The 14,664-nt window shown below is 43.2% G+C and overlaps 1 protein-coding gene across 2 annotated transcripts in view; it reads right to left on the bottom strand.

Moving 5' to 3' along the window:
* Positions 1–1,953: 1,953 nt before the first annotated feature.
* Positions 1,954–14,664, bottom strand: part of PLEKHF2 (pleckstrin homology and FYVE domain containing 2) — a 71,280-nt gene continuing 58,569 nt past the window's right edge. The window contains exons 1-3 of one of the 2 annotated variants that reach the window (XR_012901311.2): positions 13,050–14,592; positions 6,801–6,878; positions 1,954–4,876 (exon numbers count right to left, since the gene is read on the bottom strand). The gene's annotated coding sequence lies outside the window, so the exon portion shown is untranslated. Of the gene's footprint in view, positions 4,877–6,800; positions 6,879–13,049; positions 14,593–14,664 lie in introns of those variants that run through there. The other variant, XR_012901309.2, reaches the window with a different exon arrangement.

Here is a 14,664-nt window from a genome sequence, read left to right on the forward strand (position 1 = left end):
CTGGATTGGTAGGTATGTGAATGTCCTTTTTACCTGGCTGTTAATTAAAAGGACTTCAAAAAAAGTCTGGGGAATGCAATTCAGCTCTTTCTGGAGTTCTTTTGCATTTTTTTAAAAAACATAATGCATTTGAAATGCAAGTGAGTCAGTGTAATAACAATAAAAATGTACAGAATGGATGTGCAGACAATTTCCTCTGGTCCTCGAAAGTGCATGAAGCTCCATTTCCATAGGCAGAGCAGAAGAACAGATGTGCTCATTACAAATGGAGGCAGAGTTTTCAGTTGCTTTTTATATGATTAGTGTATGGAGGAAATAAGAAAGGTAAAATGATTACATCATATGAGTTGATACCAGGTGGGCAAAGCAATAGACAGTAACAAGCAGTGTTCCCTCTAATCACCTGTGAAGCTGTCCCAGTTTAATCAGCCCAACCCAGTCATTCAGCATGGAGCCCTGAGCCTCTGACTGGGCGGGGCTGATTAATTACCTGTTAAGCTGAGCTTGGAGAGAACACTGGTAACAAGGTAATACATATTAGCAAACATATTAGGGAATAACAAATGCAAGCAAGAGCCAAAAGGAGATAGGAAACAGAGAGAATTGGGAACTTCTTCAAATTTACAGAGGAAATACAAGAGGTGGGGGATTGATTATCTAAAGGAAGTTGCAGTACAAACTGAAGGACAATATGTTGTGATGAGACACATAAGAGCCCTTGGAAGAGAACCAAAACTCAGCAATAACAAGCAGAGCATCCACACTACCATGCCAGTTATTTTGGAAAAAAAAAAACAGGCTGGTATTTCAAAATAATAACTACTGCTTTCCATGAGGAATAACGCTAATTTTGAGATCGTTATTTCGAAACAGCATTAGTGTGGATGCTCTGGTGCTGCTATTTTGAAATAACTTCTTCCCAGAGTCATTCAAACTAATTCCTCCCCAGCGCTTCCTAGGGCTCTAAGTTGAGGTAGCGCATCCACGTTAACGGAGCCTGCCTCAGACTAATTTTGAGGCTTCCCTATAGTATGGACATGCTATTTCAAAATTATTTTGGGAGTTATTTCGAAATAAGTTATTTCAAAATAATTTCCCAATGTAGACATGCCCTTAGTGACAACAGTTCATGACAAGTTAGGTACTTTGTACATAGTTCAAACACCTCGCAAAGCTTTACACATTTCCATATCCGCTGTACCCCTAACATCAGGACGGGCTTCTGAATGGTACATTTTAAAGTTAGCATTATATTGCCAGTTTCAAGCCTTTACTAATAGCTGACTTGTTTTCCTTAGTGTTTGTGTTTTATGGGTGGAGCTTGGTGTTTAGAAATGTGCTGCTTCTGCGAAAAGTGTTGCCACATTATAGCTTAAATTTGGGCCCTTGTCTCTCTTTTTATCTGTTTGTTTGTTTTGTGGAAGGTGTTTTTTGATCCTTTGGAATTATAGGAGCAACAGCACTGTCTCCATTACAGGATGAGGTGGATTTTCTAGGGGGAACTACCGAGACTCATTTGACACCTCCTTTTCCATTCAATAGCTATCAGAAAGAAGGATAACATTAACTGAATCTGATGAATTAATTAGTAAGGCCCAGATCCTCAGAGAGGTTTAGGCATCTAACTACCATTGATATCAATGAGTTAGATACTTAAATTCATATTAGGAGCTCGGCCAAAGGTCCCAATGACCCTTTCCCAGAGAAAAAAAAACACAGTAGAAGGGAGGAAACTACACTAAAGGTCTACATCTAGACTGGCATGATTTTCCGCAAATGCTTATAACGGAAAAGTTTTCCGTTAAAAGCATTTGCAGAAAAGAGCATCTAGATTGGCATGGACACTTTTCTGCAAAAAGTGCTTTTGCGGAAAAGTGTCGGTGCCAATCTAGACGCGCTTTTGCGCAAAAAAGCCCCGATCACCATTTTTGTGATCAGGGCTTTTTTGCGCAAAACAAATCTGAGCTGTCTACACTGGCCCTTTTGCGCAAAAGCTTTGCACAAAAGGGACTTTTGCCCAAACGGGAGCAGCGTAGTATTTCCGCAAGAAGCACTGATTTCAGACAGTAGGAAGTCAGTGTTCTTGCGGAAATTCAAGTGGCCAGTGTGGACAGCTGGCAAGTTTTTCCACAAAAGCAGCTGCTTTTGCGGAAAAAATTGCCAGCCTAGACACAGCCAATGAGTTGATGCTACATTCTTCCCTTCATAGTGTGGAAGAGCTTCACAGAGTGGAGAGTATCAGAGGTCCTTCACTGTGGAACGCACTTCCCATCGTAGTCCAAGACAACTTGGATTTGTTGATTGTTGCCTACTGCAAGGTCTACCACCATTTTCTAAGGCTTTTCCAGGCTGGTATTTCAAAATAACTACTACTGCTTTCCATGAGGAATAATGCTAACTTTGAGATAGTTATTTCGAAATAACTTTAGCGTGGACACTAGTGGTGGGTTGAAGGGTTTGGCATGACTGATTCCGAAGCATTATCTTCAATGGGCTCACAGGTAACTGGATACTATGCAAGTTATTACATTTTGTTGCATATTACACTGGATTAAAAAAGAGCTAGATAAGTTCATGGAGGATAGACTGTTAGTCAGGAGGGGCAGGGATGATGTCCCTAGCCTGTGTTTGCCAGAAACTGGGAATGAGCAATGGGGAGATGGATCACTTGATGATACCTGTTCTGCTCATTCCCTCTGAGGCACCTGGCATTGGTAACTGTGGGAAGACAGGACACTAGGCTAGTTGGATCTCTAGTCTGATCTAGTATAGAATCATAGAACACTAGAACTGGAAGGGACCTTGAGAGGTCATCGAGTCCAGTCCCCTGCCCTCACAGCAGGACCAAGCCCGGTCTAGACCAGCAGTTCTCAAACTTTTTGGGCTCCGGAGCCCTTTACATGTGTATAAATGTATGCAGAGCCCCAGTGGTGTGCATTAATTGCGTCAGTTTGAGGCAATTCTCAATTATGCTTTTGAAGGCTTTCCAGTTTGTCAACCTCGCAGAGCCCCTGGAGAGGTCTCGCAGAGCCCTGGGGCTCCGCAGAGCACAGTTTGAGAAACACTGGTCTAGACCATCCCTGATAGATGTTGTCGAAGCAAAAACACGCTCCTCTGTGTTTAGGCAGCTAACAAACAGCTTTATTAATTAATAAAGCACAGCATGAGCCAAACGTGGTCACAGCAGAGCCAGACCCAGTAAGGCTACTAATACAATCAATCCTAGTATCTTTATACCCTTAGCCAAACAGTCTGACGTCAGGGCATCCAATTACAGAAATCCGCAATTAAATTTGGAAAAACCAAACCTTATCAACAAGATGGCGGACAGGTACGAGGGAGTACATCTCCTGTCCCAACCAGCCCAATTAACACATACCAATAGCCCATCCTGTAGGCCTCTTCTCACGGGGTGACAGAAAGTTCACTCTGGTCTACGTGCTTGAGAGAAAAGCTGAAATGGTTTCTGATATACAAGATGGCTTCTAGCTAAATATGAAAATGGTTTCTACAGCTTCTACAATGTCTATCTAACCTGCTCTTAAATATCTCCAGAGATGGAGATTCCACAACCTCCCTAGGCAATTTATTCCAGTGTTTGACCACCCTGACAGTTAGGAAGTTTTTCCTAATGTCCAACCTAAACCTTCCTTGCTTCAATTTAAGCCCATTGTTTCTTGTCCTATCATCAGAGACCAAGGAGAACAATTTTCTCCCTCCTTCTTGTAACACCCTTTTAGATAGCAGAAAACCGCTATCATGTCCCCTCTCAGTCTTCTCTTTTCTAAACTAAACAAGCCCAATTCTTTCAGTCTTCCCTCATAGCTTATGTTCTCTTGACCTTTAGTATGACACTTCTTATGTTCTTATTTTGTTATGGTGCATAATGCAGTCTTGTTGGCCAGTAAAGTATTTTGTATTTTTGCTCTTCTTGTTTTTAACTAGTCATAAAGGTCCTGAAGTTTTGAGGCAGCATCTCTTTTAAATAAAAAATAAAATAAAATAAACCAATAATAAAGCATGTCTATTCCCCCATATTCACTGCTTTCTTTCCACTTGGAAAAACTCTGTAAGTTAAATTGTGTCTTCTGCATTATATTCTTTTAGCTCCATCCAAACCAAACCATCTCCTCACTACATTTTTCTCCCAGTACGTAACCTCTAGTGTAGCTGTTTGACAGCTATTCTGGCTAAACAAACTTTACAAGCTAAGAGCTCAGAGACAAAGCATAGTTACACCAACCTACAGGCACATTAGTTTATTTTTCAACAACACATTGCATAATTAAATAGGTGCTTCCATAATGGATCATGCTACATTGCCATCCCCTCTGGGATCTTTCCTCCAACAGTAGCATAACATCTAAATAAAAGCCAAAAATAAACCAGGAAATGGAACTGGCCAATGCATTCTTTCTTGAACCCCACAACCTGAATCATGAGGTTTGAATTACCTCTAGAATTTATTGTGCAGAGCTGCAATGTTAGTGCTATTCACACAGGTTTTAAATCCAGGTTAAAATGGAATATTTCCTTGGGTTTTGTCATTTGATATTTATAGCTCTTTAATTTCATTATAAACAAAATACAAAGGCGCATCTGATTCCCTACCTCTCATAATCAATGTCTATTAATTTCTTTCTTCCTCTTCTCATCTCTGACATACAGGAAATAATTGTGTCTTTTCAGTCTCTCAGTGTATCTCTCCCTCCTTCAATTTCAGCATAAATCATAATTTTTTATCATTGTGTGTTTACCTCCGAAAGTCCTGAAGCCATCTGGAGCTAAACAGAGTAGTGCTGATGTAAGCTGAGTGAAGCACTTTAAATTGCAAAATGTAACCAATGTTGTTGGGTTTTTTTCCTTTTCACACCAGCTGCAAAAGGCAAAAGAAAATAAGCTCGTCTTTCTTTTATTTCAGGAGTTAGGTAAAAATCACCATTCATCAGCAAACTGGAGCAGAAGAGATTCAGGGAGGACAAGTCAGAACGCACCAGCCAAATACTTCTAGGTATTTTGCTGGTAGCTCCAAGTCACTAAAAGGAATGGAAGCCTTAGAAATGCTTACAAAAAATTTAGTAGGGACTTGAGTTTTTTCTGATGTCTATGGGGAATTTTCCAGTTTCTGAATGAGAGCTCAGATGCTATGGGAATGGATACAGTAATGAAACCTGAATAGAACTAAATAAGCTGATATTTGGTCCACTAGAAAAAAAGTCTGTTGGAGTCCTTAATCAGTAGCATACTGCTCTCTGCTGAATTGACGGCCTGTCTACACTGGGCCAAATGTCAGGAAAAAAGCCCTTTCAGAATATCCCTTCTTTGTAGAATGAGGTTTACAGAGATGCCGAAAAAACAAGTCTGCTTTTCTGAATTTTTTTTTTCAGAAAAGCAGGCGTGTTCCTTGGATGTGGCAGAGCTTAAAACTCTGCAGTCTAGACATACCCCCTGGGATACCACCTCCACCATCATGAAAAAGTGGATATTGAAAAGTATAAGGCCAGTCAGCCATTACAACAGAAAATAAAAAACAGTGCCTCATTCTATAAACCACACACATCCCCATGCCAAAACCTCTCCAAGCACTTCAGCGCTCAGCCAAACACCAGGAATAGCAGATAATACCCTTGACTATGGAAAACTGTTTTCATTGCTTTTTTTTTTTTGTAATTTTTAAACACTTAAATCTGAGCTCCACTTTGAAATATCAGGCTGCTCAAAAAATTCCACCAGTCCCACAGAGCCTTTATAGCTATCCAGATGTGTGTGAAAATGCACAGCTTGGTTGTTGTGTATTATAAAGACAAAACGTTCTCAGGTCCCCCCCTTCCTGGACCTCAACTGATCCAGGATCCATGGAATGTTTTCTTCTTCATGCTCAAATTTTAATGAAGCAGCTGCTGAAAAGAGAGCTTCAATGCTTGCACAGTTACAGTTAGTGGTATGGTCTCAGCCTCTCACCTTTCAAAGTTACCTTATCCTTATCAGTTCCATCAGTCCCATAAGCTGAGATGTACTATTCTCTTCCTATGAGCTATGAACTGATGCCATTATGATAATTGTTGGGCCTCAAGTGATTATAACCAAAAGAGACTGATTACAAACACTGTGACACCTAAGCAGGTGGAACCATCTTCAGCATTAGCATCAATTCCTGTGATCTGGTCTTCTTGAGATAAAAATCACTTTTCCCTCTTTCATTATTATGAAGAGGGGATACTGCTGAAAGTTCTGCCCTTCATGCTCCTGAGTGATTACTGTATACAAGGAACATAGATCTGGAGCCTATTCTATCTGTTTTATCATAGAGTTTTTATATTGCTGTCCATCTCCATAGTAACCAAATGAAGTAATTGGTTTTTAGCTCCTTTCTTGTTGGTGGGATTTGCAGTCTTCAGCATTATCCAAGGAAAAGACTGTGCACCTGCCTCTCCAAATGAGCTAAAATGCCATTGTATCATTCCTTCTCGCCTGCTGTCTGCAGTAGAGAATGCTTATCAATGCCTCTTCTGCAGTACTAAACTGCAGCAGTTTTGAAAAGCTGCTTGATTAAATCTCACTGCATTTCTAATCTATTTGTAGGCCATGACACTCCACTAAAATTTCCAGATGTTTCTTAGATACATGATCTATTGAACACCTCAGGTTTGTGGGTATGGAGAGGCATGGTAAATTCTAGGCTTGGGATTTATGTCTAGTTCCAAGCCTGTCCAGGTATGCTTTATGGTTCTTTTATGAGTTGTGATTGCCTCTGATCTCACGGATATAAACTCTCACGTGTTAAAGCAAGTGGCACTTACATTTTAATCTTTGTCTTCTTCCTTCTGCCCTAACACACACGTTTTGTGTTTAATCCCAGGGGCAATGGCTTTCTGCTTCTGAAAAAAAAAAAAGAGAAAATGCTTGTTGCTTCATTTTCCTCCACCTTTTTTACAAGATTTTCAGAACAGCAGAGCTGGTTGCACTGTGGTTTGAAGCATTTCAAATGTACCCTGCTGATCTCAACCCTTGACATCACTTCTGTACGTTACAGTTTCTTGGAGCTCTGGCCCTGGGGAACAGATGAAAAAGTGATGTGAGAGTCTATATTTAGACTCTTATTTCCTGAGTAAGTAGAGATTGGGGACGCTACAAATAAGACACTGATTTTGGAGAGCTTGCAGTGCAGTGATCTGAGAGCTGTTTTAGTACTGACAGGCACATACTGTTGCAAAAGGGCAAGGAAACAATGGGAAAAATACAGACAGGGCCTGATAGCTGTATAAGTGAGACCAGAGACAACCTAGGAGAAAAGAGGAAGCTCAAGTTCTCAAATCAGTGAGACTATCCATGAAAATGTGGATTGTGGCATGTAGGAAGGATCCTATTGATTAAGAGTGTGCTGACTCTGAACGTGCACCTAATGAGATGTATATTTAAGCATTTCACGTTTTAATAACTGGACTGACAGTGTCTAATGTACACAAATTCTCTACCCCATCATCTTTCTAGGGTCCCCCACACACACACATATGCCTACATTCCCCCTTTCTGTTAAGTTGTAGGATTCTGCTGTAGTTGTAATTACAAGACATTATCTGAAAAAGGATGGGAAAAGGAAAACCCGGCAGAAACAGAGAATGGGAAACCAAGAAAGAGAGGAACCTTAGCCAACACTACTGTCAAAGGAGCCAAATCTGGAACTCAGTCCATCCACGAGGATTGAGAGTTTGAGATTTTTGTTGTTAAAGTAACAGCACAAAGATAACAGCACACTTGTATGGATTTTCACTGCCTATTTGATGAGGCATTTGAATTTTGGCTGCACATTACTGTAGTAGTGATGGCAAAAAGGGAGTGATTCAAATGCTGTTGTATCACTACAATACAGACTAATAGTTAGAGGCACAATTGGATAAAAACTAGTGGCAGAGTCACCAATTAGATAGGCCTTCCATTAGGTCTTATTTTGACTTGTGTTATTGAAATGGTACCCAGGAGTAAAAAACAAAAATTCACCATAGTGGTGTGAACATGTATACCTTGATATTTACAGAGGGCTTCTGTTTTGCAGAACAGCTGAAAGTCAGGCCCATAATTAATAGAAGTTGTTGTGTGCTGTCCTCTCCTTACTGTGTAGCGTCTCGTCGCCATCTCATCCCCTACTTTCTGATTTTGAACACTTAAAGTAAATACAAATACTCAAATGGAAAAAAAAGGAATGTCCATTGATTTCTATGGCAATTCCCCAAGAAATATTTATGGCAGATCCATTAACATGATCTTAATTCACTCTGATTCCTATTATTTCAAGGTACACCTAAAGAATTCTGAACAGAGTACATTTTCTTAGCAATTTGTTCATGTTGGTTCATTGCTACTCCACCAATTGTCCTGATTAAAATGATAGGGTCAATTCAAGGTTGAAAACCCCCACGTACAGTGAAATTACAAACATGTAATTTACTTGGCTCATATTTTTGGTTAATTAATAAAGAAGATATTTCATAAATAGGTCAGCCTAATTATGACTCAGCTTTATCTCAACTTCTTTCATCATGAAAAAATAGGGTGGAGTAAAATTCAGCCCTTAGATCTACTTAAACTTGTTCCACATTATAATCAAGTGAAATAGTAGCTACAGTCTGGGGATATTTTCATAGGGCCTTCCCATAAAACTCAGCATACACTACTGTAATCAAATTCTATGCTCTTGCTGAGGAATTGTACATACAGGAGTTCCAGATTATTCAGCTATAGAAGTAATTGGTGTAGAATTATAGTGGAGCATAGACACTGTTGTGAGGGGTGTGCTATAAAGACTATTGCTTAGTCAATCGGATTTGATTAAGAGATTCAAGTAGGGAAAGAGTGTTTGCTATAGCGGGGTGGCAGGACCTACAACTCTGCACAGAGATGTGGGGCTCTACTGTTACTTCACTCATCTATAGTAGGATCTAGGACCCAAATCCACAAATATGACTCAGGTTCTAATGACACTTGACTTTTAAGTATTTAGAAAAATCACAGGAACACCACCATGATTCACAAAGTCAGCACATTAGGTGGGAACTACCCAAATTAGCCTGTAGGAGTTGCCAACAAATAAAGTGTGTGCCCTTCTCTCTGAGTTCCTGCACCACTCAAATGGCATATGGATCCTATTCTAATAGGTGTGACAGACTGCCTAACTCCACACAAAATAGGCGGGGGGGAGGGGGTTGAGAAGGAAGAGAACAGCCCTTAGCCCAGTAGTTAGGGTACCCACCTGGAATGTAGGAGAACATATCTGAATACAGATCTCTGCCACCCCTCTAGTGCACATTTTAACTATAGAGCTATGTGATACTCTAATGTAGTGCTTGCTCCATCTCTCCTATTGAAGCTGTTCCATTTGAATTGAATGATGACATATGAATTGAGCCAGAGAAAGAGTTAGAATGTCTTTATAGCCAAGCAGCATAATCACTAGGCTAAAGATTATAGAGGGGTCTTCCTGCCCAGTGGCTCTCTTGGGTGGACTTAGGTAGCCTCTGAGCATACCTACTGCACTGGGCCCCACCCATGATGTAGGCAGCCATACACTCATCTTTCTTGTGGTTCAGAAATTAATCTGGGACATAGGTACCCAGATGCCTGGAGTGGCGCAGCAGGGCACATAGGCAAAGGCAGAAACAAAGGACCTAAGGCATGTTTCCTGCAAACATCAAGGCAGTGAGTGACTTTAGGTGCCTACAGGGTTATGTGGCAGCTGAGCAGAAGTTCTGTGGATCACAGAGGTGCCCAAAAACAAGAATTAGGCACCCAAGAACCTTTGCAATCCCACCTTAAAACTTTGCTTAAAACAGTTGAATATACTCTGGTGTCTCCTCGCAGACAGGGCTTAGTAACTCTAGGCTTTCAGAGAGGTGGGCATGGCCTGTCAATCAGACAATGCTTGGAGGAAATGACTAGGCTAGGGGAAGAAGTTTAAGCTGAGGTTTATGTTGCTATGATTATCTGAGATACCAGAACATCCAAAGCCAGGAAAAGGATGAATATGACTTTATGCAGGCAGTGTGAATGGTGTATGAAGGGCAAGAATAGCACCTGCCTACCACAAGATAACCACAGCTCTGGAGGGTTTGTGCAGTAGTTGCCAAAGACTGTCCCTATGTGTTATCAATTTACTCATTATCATTTGCTGTTAAGAGACACATGCACAAGGGTTAGATGCAGGGCAATGGTGGGTCTCTCCAAATTCCACCTACAGCCCATTACTAATTGGCTGCTCCTGCTAAAATGATCAGCAGCGCACTAGTGAATAATGTTGCTATGCTACAGAGACAGGATGGGCCGGGGTGAAGGTGCTAATTCCCTGCACTACCATGTGTCCTGTGCGAGCTTAGATTAGGGGTGCTGAAAGCCACTGAACCAAATTGCAAATCCTGTATATGATAGAAACTACTTCAAGCCTGGGGGTGTGGCAGCATCCTCCACCCCTACTTCCAGCACCTATGCCATAGACCAGTCATTGAGTTCCTCATCTGCCAGCATCTACCTGCATCTTCAGGCATCTGAGTCTTCTATTTTATGTGCCACTGACATCTTCAAAGCCACCACTCAGCTGCCACCTAACCCCATTGGTCGGGATTTACAAAGTCTCTGCCCCACACGGAATGAGTTGCTCAAAGCCCTACCACAAGACACATTCCCAACAGCCCTGAAACAGGATTTTCAAACAGGGCAGGGGCAAGTCTCTCTCACCAGTGCGGCCAAGCCTGAAGTGTGCTCAGAGCTCACTGGATCCCTGCCAGCCAGAGGACCAGGTGCAGGTTCCCCACTGTGTGGAGGGGCAGCCCAGCAGGCTCACAAAAGACAGGTAGGGACCCCGAGTGTGACAGAGGAATTGAGCAGGAGCCAGGGAGATTATTCTGGCATCTTAGACATGGGCTACTTAAACCGCTGACCTGGCTTCAGTGCCTAGCTCCAGGAGAGGGTTTGTGGCTTAGAATCTGGAGCAGAGGGAGGTGCCTATCTCTGGCCCATCAGCCAGGTGCACAGCATCAGCTGTCTATCCTCAGCCCCTCCCCCCACTCCTAAGTATTTCATTCCTGGGTAACAGATTGCTCTCCGCTCAGCTTGCCCTTGAAAAGCCCCTCCTAACTCTCCTTAGGCACTGCACCATATGGGAAGCCTGGACCCCACTCTCAGGGATGAGCACCCCCTGGGGGCAGGCTGCCTGGGGATTAGGAACTGCGCGCTGAGCAGAACAAGGCCCAAGTGCATTTATTTAGGGATGTGGTCTCTCTGTGTCTCAGTTCCCTGCTGTGAACTTGTGAGACTGGAACTTCCCTACCTCCTAGGGGTGTTGAGAAGATCACTGCAGATTGTGAGATGCCCAGATTCTCGCGTAGGGGGCCACAGGTAGATATTTCATTGATAGGCATGCCTCACTCAGCTGCACCATGGCAGGTCTCTCCTCTTGGACCTTTGGGGCCCACTTCATTTGCATATTTCCAATGGCTTCCATGAAGCAACATCAAAGGTGGATTTGGCCCACTGTTTTAGTCCCTGTTAGGCTGGGTTTGCACTGACGTAGGTAGTCACAGACAGCACTGGTGTCACACCCCACCAGGTTTTTGTGTGAGGGGGTTGCACAGACGTAACTGCACAGGCGTGTTCACACCACAGCTAAGTGCCATAAGACAGGGAGGCCCTTAGTCTTTCGGCAGACTTGGTAAGAGAGCACCACAGTAAAGTGAGTCACAGCTGGAACATTATCCCTGAGCGCAGGAAAGCTAGGACGAACTATTGTCGATTGCCACAAACTTTCTCATTGCTTGAAAATTAAACCGTAGTTTTGGCAGACATCGATGGGACCCCCAAATAAGGTTGCCAACTGTTTAGTCACACAAACCCAAATGCCATCCCCGTCCCTGCCACTCTCCTGAGGCTACTCCCCTGCCATGTCCCTTCCCAGAGGCCCTGGCCTTGCTCACTCCATTCCCCCTCCCTGCATCGCTTGCTCTCCCCCACCCTCACTCTCACCACACTGCAGCAGGGGGTTGCAATGCAGAAGGGAGTGTGGGTTTCAGAGGGGGTTCAGGGCTGAGGAAGGGGTTGGAGTGTAGGAAGGGTTGTGGGGGTGCATGCTCTAGGCTGCACTGATCTCAGGCAACTCTTGGAAGTGGCCAAGCACATCTGACTCCTTGACTCAGGGGTGGCCAAATGGCTTTGTTTGCTGGCCCTGCAGGCAGGCCACTGCAGAGTCAACACTCAGGGCAGGGCGCAGGGGCAGCGTGCAGAGATTCCTTGGTCACCCCATGCCTAGGAGCAGAGCATGCAGGCCATTGCCGGGAGTCACATGGAGCCAGGATACACAGGGAGCCTGCCTTAGCCCGCCCTTCTGCACCAGTGATTAGACTTTTGACTTATTAAAATCTCCTGCATTGATTTTAATAGTGACTGGGAGATTGAAGTAGATTCCGGTAGACTCCCAGCCTAACTTCCCCCTAAGCTGCGCACCAGCACAGCTTCTCATTAAGCCCAGCCATGGCTGGTCCCAGTCCCAGCAGGGAGCTGCCACAGCCAGCAGATGGGACCCGCTCCCTGCCAGGCTCAGCACAGATCTGCTACAGCTGGGAGAGAAGACTCCCTCCCCACTGGCTCCACTGAGCTTCTGTGGCTAGGGCAAAGGGCCTCTCCCCCCCCCCCCCCACAGGCCCAGCATGGAGCCACCCAGGTAAGTCCAAATCCCAACCTCTTGCTCAGTGTTAAGGGGCCATCCAGCCCTGAGCCCTCTCCTGCACCCCAAAACCCTCACCTCCAGCCTGAAGCCCACACCCCCAGTCAGAGATCTTGCACTCCAATCCTCTACCCCTGCCCTGAGCCCCCTCCTACACCTAGAACCACTTGGCCATACCACACCACATGAATTTTGTTATGTGCACTAATATGAAGGTGATACAGCCCACATCACCTACATATTGCCCTTCACCTCCATACTAGCGCACATAAGAAAATGTATTCCACTAGGAGGTGGAAAAAATTAGAGGGAACACTGCTTCCAGGCAATTTGGAAGGGTTACCAGCTCTGTCTCCAAAGGATGTGCCAGCTTTGCATATTTGCTACATGCAGTCCTGCTCCATACCCTGAAAGAAATAAGGGAAACAATTTAGCTGAATGCTACTGTTCAGTGTAAGCATCACATTTGGTCCCCTATAACTCACATGTAGTTAAATACCAGGGCTTGATTCTCCAAGTATAGCCATCTACATCCTTGCAAAGTCGGTATGAAATGCTAACAAGCCAGGCTGTGCATTGCATCTCCCTTGCAGAGTTGTAGCTGGCTACCTAAGGTGCAAAACAGAGAAGGACAGTGCAAAATTCTCTCTCTACTGGCAGGAAAGTATATCTTGCACTTTGCTATGAAGCCACATCGCTCTGTCACAAACCAAAAATAAATGCAACTAGAAGCAGACAGCACTACAAGCTACTTAATATTGTTGCCTTCAAGGTCTTTAGACCAAATCCTATGGGCCTGACTCATGCAAATGGTCTCACTGAATTGTCAAATGCTATTTATAGGACTTGAAATTAAAAAAAGTTTCTGGCCATTCTGAAATAGAAGCAGTCTTTGAAGGTGTGGTTTCCTACTTATCACTGCACATTTCGTGCTGCCGAGGCTCCGCTCTTAGCCAATAACCTTTTAAAAGCTGCACTACAACTAAACTACATTGGACGGGTAGCTGAATTCTCAACACTATGGGACTGGAACAAATCCTACTTCCTCTTTCCCTGCTATGTGGTCACAAACACAGCAGAACCAGCGTGTTCAATTGGGCAAGACATAAGGAGCTCATAGCTGTAGTACTGAACACCGCCTCCATGGCACGCAGCTGATGGAGCATAGGAATTTATGGCAGGAAAAACAGAAGGAGACTGCATATTAAATATTGAGTCTTGACACTAGATGACCAGGTCAACTGGTGTTTTGGGGGTCCAGGTATGCTCAGTGATTCTGCATGTGTCTTATTCAACTTAATCCAAGATATTTTGTTTGTCCCTCCTTGTTCACAGCTAAAGCTGAGCACAATTTTCCATTTTCCCCAAAAATGCATACTCAATGCAACCAAAACACATCAGGAATTCATGTTAAATTCTCCCTAGTTGTTCCAATTGAAAAAAAGCAATTGAAAAATCTAAACAAAACATTTTGACATTTCCTAAATAAAACATTCTGATTTTTTTAAAATTTGAAACAACTTTTCATTTCAATTCAATTTAAAAAACAACATATCTAAAAGAGTGTCATAAGGAGGAGGGAGAAAACTTGTTCATCTTGGCCTCTGGAGATAGAGCAAGAAGCAATGGGCTTAAACTGCAGCAAGAGAGGTTTAGGTGGGACATTAGGAAAAAGTTCTTAACTGTCAGGGTAGTCAAACACTAGAATAAATTGCCCAGGGAGGTTGTGGAATCTCCATCTCTGGAGATATTTAAGAGTAGGTTAGATAAATGTCTATCAGGGATGATCTAGACAGTATTTGGTCCTGCCATGAGGGTAGGGGACTGGACTCGATGACCTCTCGAGGTCCCTTCCAGTCCTAGAATCTATGATTGATTCTATGAAATAGTCTTGCAGTACCTTAGAGTAAAAAAAATGTAGATGGTATCATGAGCTTTCATGGACAAAGCCTATTTCT

This window comes from Pelodiscus sinensis, chromosome 2 (genome assembly GCF_052426305.1).
Source record: "Pelodiscus sinensis isolate ZL-2025 chromosome 2, ASM5242630v1, whole genome shotgun sequence".
NCBI classification, from domain to species: domain Eukaryota; kingdom Metazoa; phylum Chordata; order Testudines; family Trionychidae; genus Pelodiscus; species Pelodiscus sinensis.